The sequence below is a fragment of the Lathyrus oleraceus genome, chromosome 3 (genome assembly GCF_024323335.1).
Source record: "Lathyrus oleraceus cultivar Zhongwan6 chromosome 3, CAAS_Psat_ZW6_1.0, whole genome shotgun sequence".
NCBI lineage: Eukaryota > Viridiplantae > Streptophyta > Magnoliopsida > Fabales > Fabaceae > Lathyrus > Lathyrus oleraceus.
This window is the reverse complement of record NC_066581.1, coordinates 456049420-456054078: the sequence shown is the minus strand read 5'-3', so window position 1 is coordinate 456054078 and position 4659 is coordinate 456049420. Positions and strand designations below refer to the sequence as shown.

At 30.3% G+C, this 4659-nt stretch overlaps 1 long non-coding RNA gene across 1 annotated transcript; it reads right to left on the bottom strand.

Annotated features, from left to right (window-relative positions):
• Positions 1-2169: 2169 nt before the first annotated feature.
• LOC127129383 (uncharacterized) lies at positions 2170-2920 on the bottom strand. Its single transcript, XR_007806325.1, has 2 exons — positions 2803-2920; positions 2170-2305 (listed from the first exon to the last, which is right to left on the bottom strand). It is a non-coding gene; the product is annotated as an uncharacterized LOC127129383 (long non-coding RNA).
• Between the last annotated feature and the right edge of the window lie 1739 nt (positions 2921-4659).

Sequence of the window (4659 nt, the reverse complement as noted above, 5' to 3'; positions counted from 1 at the left end):
CCCAAATGATCCCCCAGCTGATTTCCCAGACAAAAGTAATGAGAGTGAACTCACTCAAGCTGAACCTGAAGTTGACAAAATTAATAAGGGACCCTCTATCAGAATTCAGAAGGATCATCCTAAAGATCTCATTATAGGAGACCCAAGTAAAGGGGTCACAACTAGATCAAGGGAAGTGATCTCACATGGCTGTTTTGTGTCCAAGATTGAGCCTAGGAATGTCAAGGAAGCCTTGACTGATGAATTCTGGACCAATGCCATGCAGGAAGAGTTAGGCCAATTCAAGAGAAATGAAGTATAGGAACTGGTTCCAAGACCTGAAGGAATAAATGTCATTGGAACAAAGTGGGTGTACAAGAATAAATCTGATGAACGAGGGGTGGTTACTAAAAATAAATCAAGATTAGTAGCACAAGGATACACTCAAGTTGAAGGAGTTGACTTTGATGAAACATTTGCCCATGTAGCTTGCCTTGAGTCCATTAGACTATTGCTTGGAGTGGCATGTATTCTGAAGTTTAAACTATTCCAAATGGATGTAAAAAGTGCCTTCTTGAATGGTTACTTAAATGAGGAGGTGTATGTTGAACAACCTAAAGGATTTACAGATCCAAATCTTCCAAAACATGTGTATAAGCTAAGGAAAGCCCTCTATGGTTTGAAACAAGCTCTTAGGGCTTGGTATGATAGACTCATAGTGTTCCTCATTAACAATGGATACTGGAAGGGAGGGATTGACAAGACCCTATTTGTTAAGAATGAAGGAGGAAAACTTATGGTGGCTCAAATATACGTGGATGATATTGTGTTTGGCGGGATGTCAGATCAGATGGTCGAACATTTTGTTAAACAAATGCAGTCTGAATTTGAAATGAGCCTTGTTGGAGAGCTGGCCTATTTTCTTGGGCTACAAGTCAAGCTGATGGAAGATTTTATCTTTCTATCTCAAAGCAAATATGCCAAAAACATTGTTAAGAAGTTTGGCATGGAAAATGCAAGTCATAAAAGGACACCTGCTCCTACACATCTGAAAGTCTCCAAAGATGAAAATGGTGTTAGTGTAGATCAAAGTCTTTACAGAAGCATGTTAGGAAGTCTGCTATATCTCACAACAAGCAGACCTGACATTGCTTTTGTTGTAGGTGTTTGTGCTAGATATCAAGCTGAACCAAAAGTCAGTCACATAAACCAAGTGAAAAGGATACTGAAATATGTCAATGGCACCAGTGACTATGGGATGTTGTATACTCGTGGATCTGGATCTATGCTGACTGGATACTGTGATGCTGACTGGGCTGGAAGTGCTGATGATAGGAAAAGCACATCAGGAGGATGTTTCTTCTTGGGGAACAACTTAATATCATGGTTTAATAATGTCATACCCTAAATTTTACCCCGCCTAAAGTCATGCATCTGTAATTATTCATTCATTTACATGTCATTGTCTGAATTGATGGTCATCTGGGTCGTGAAGATTTCATGTTCCATACATAATTCAGGATTTATAGTCAATTTGCTTGATTTATTTATTTTGAACAATCTTGCATTTTTTTTATATTGTTTATCATTCATTGCATGTCCACAATCATGATTTCCCATTAGGTTTCCAATTTAAAATCACATCATATTATGCATTCGTACATATACATTCATACAGTATGTTCATTTATAAATTTGTGTTTCCATACCCTTCTTATTACATGTCCACATGTGTTCATTAGACTTGGTTCACATGAAGTGCTTGTTAGCATGAATGTTTAGAATTGATTTGGAATTTCATCACGTTTGGCATTTTATGTTTAGAGTTGTGTCTTTGCTCTTTTTAAAGAAATTTCTAATAATGGTGCCACGATTTTTTTTAGGTCCTTATTTGTGTCATGTCTTTTATTTAAATTCAAGCAAGTTTCTTGTGTGCTAATTAGAAGTGGTAGTAATAGTTTATGTTTCTTTTTAAGTTCAAAATTAAACCATGGAGTAAGAAGTAATTTTAGTTTTTTTATATATAAATCTAGTTTTTCTAGTATTTCCATAAGAATTGGCATTATAATTTATTTTCTTTTTTTTTGAAAAAAAATCTTTTTATTTTCTTATTACATTTTATAATAGTTGTTTTAGTTTTACAATACTTTTTTTTCATTTTTATATTACAAAGCATTATAAATTACAAAAATTATATTACATTTAAATTTACATTTTGCCTTAAGTTACATATAAGTTATTACAAAGATTAAAAAATTTAGTCACAAAAAAAGAGTTTTGTCTTGTCCCTTGAAGGATCCATTTCCACCAACCTTGTCCTTTTGTCCTGCAAATTTCAGAACAACACATTAGCATATTTACAAGAAACAAACACAATACATTGGAGTCAAAAGGAAAAAGTAAAGAAACAGGTTATCAAAAATTTTGTTTTGGCAGGGATTACACTAGTTTGATCCAAACAACTCTTGTACCGTAAAAAAGGTTCATTGGCATTTACCAATAACCACACCATAACCTTTACAAAAGAAATCGACCAAAAAGGAGGAACATAGATAAAAGGGGGATCAAGTTTGTTTCAAAAAAAAGGCAGTAACAATAGAAACTTAAACAAAAGAAGAGACCCACACATCAAACTGTTGAATCGAAAATCACAACAACATCCAACAACATTTTTCGGTCAAGAAGTAAGAAGAATAAAATATCACAATTTTAAGCATTTGGATACAGACTGAGAAATCACCAAGCAGTACAAGTTTCGTTTCAAAGCCCTTTCTACAACAACATCAAAGAGAATTGCAGCAAAATAAGTATAGAAGACTTTACCCGGATATTTTGTTTTCTCAGGGGTAAGAAGACCTTTTTCCGTAAAATCTTATATTGTTTTCTTTTGATTCTAGCTCTTTCTTTGTGATTTTTGTGATATCTGTAGTCGATACTTTCTCGCCTCATTGATTTTTCTTTTTTCCATTAAACCCTTTTTTAAGGTCTTATTTTGTTTCTTAATTAGATAAAATATAATAAAAGCTATAGCTATTGTTATAAATTAAAAAAAAAATGATTTGTTTAGATATTTATATATTTGTTTGGATAAATGCTTAGAGATTTTCTTCCTTTTATAATTTCTTTTTTTATTAAAAGTTAATTAATTAAATATTAAAAAAATCTTTTATTTTGATTTAACTTTCTTCTTATTTTCTAGTTTGTGATTAATATTTATTTTCCATTTATTTCTCATTTATTTTATTCAATGTCTTGTCATGTGTAGCAGAATATTTTGTAGCTTTTGAATTTTGAAAATTTTGATGTTCCAATTTCTAAAAGAGGCGTTGACTACTTCTCGTTAGTAGTGTATTTTTGTATTATTAGTTTTTTTTCTATCTTTCTTTTAATTTCTCTTTTATTATTTATACAAATCATGTTTTATTTTAAAAAAATATTAAAACTTTTTTTTATATAAAAATTATAAAAAGAATAAAAAATAATAATAATGAGAGTCATAAAAATGATATTCTTAAAAAACTAATAACAATTATATGTTTTTTTTAATTATTATTTAGAGTTGTTTTTTATAGGTGATTAGATTTTTTATTCTTGTTTTATCTTTTATCAAAATAAAGTTTTTTTTATATAAAACATGTATATATAAAAAATAATGACAAAGAAAATTCACAAAAAAAAATATATGTTTTTTTTAATCCTTGTGTTTGTAGTATATTTGTCAATTCAGGAATGTAAGAAAATACGATAAAGAAAATAAATAATAAAAGTAAAGATAAACAAAAAAAAAGTTCCATTTTTTTTTCTTTTTTCTTATTTGCATCTTTTTTTCTTTTTCGTACCTTTTTTTGTTATTATTTTCTTAGATAGTGCGTTAATCAATTAATTAGATAATAGACAAAAAAAAACAAAATATAAAATCAATCTTTCAAAACAATAAAGATATTTGGTCAACACCAAGCTCCATTTTTAAAATTAAAAAACACTTGGTCAACATCAAGTCTCAATCCACTCCCACTCTCCCAACTTCTCAATTTCCCTTCCACATTCAATCATTAATCAATTTCAATTTCTTCAAACCATTCTCAATTCAAATCAATTCAAATAATTTTTTTAACTAAATCTGAAGAAAAAGATTACCCTGGATGAAATATCCAGTCGTAATCCCGAATATTAGGCCCAAGCTGTAAGAGCTTGCAAACCATAAGTATTCGTCTTCTCTTCAAAATACTCCAATATTCAAACCATTTTCTCAATAAAATCTGAAGAAAAAGATTACCCTGGATGGAATATCTAGTCATAATCTAGAATATTAGGCCCAAGTTGTAAGAGCTTGTAAGCCCTACGTATTCGTCTTCTCTTCAAAATATTTGTAAATATTCAAACATATTTTTTTCAATAAAATCTGAAGAAAAAAATTACTCTGGATGGAATATCCAGTCGTAATCCTGAATATTAGGCCCAAGTTGTAAGAGCTTGTAAGCCATATGTATCCGTCTTCTCTTCAAAATATTTGTAAATATTCAAACGTCTTTTCTCAATAAAATTGAAAGAAAAAGATTACCTGGGTGAAAGGTCCAGACGTAGTCCCGAGTATTAGACCCAAGTTGTAAGAGCTTGCCAGTCATAAATACTCGTCTTTCAAGCCCAAAAATACATCCAACCAATCAAACTTTTTTCTTC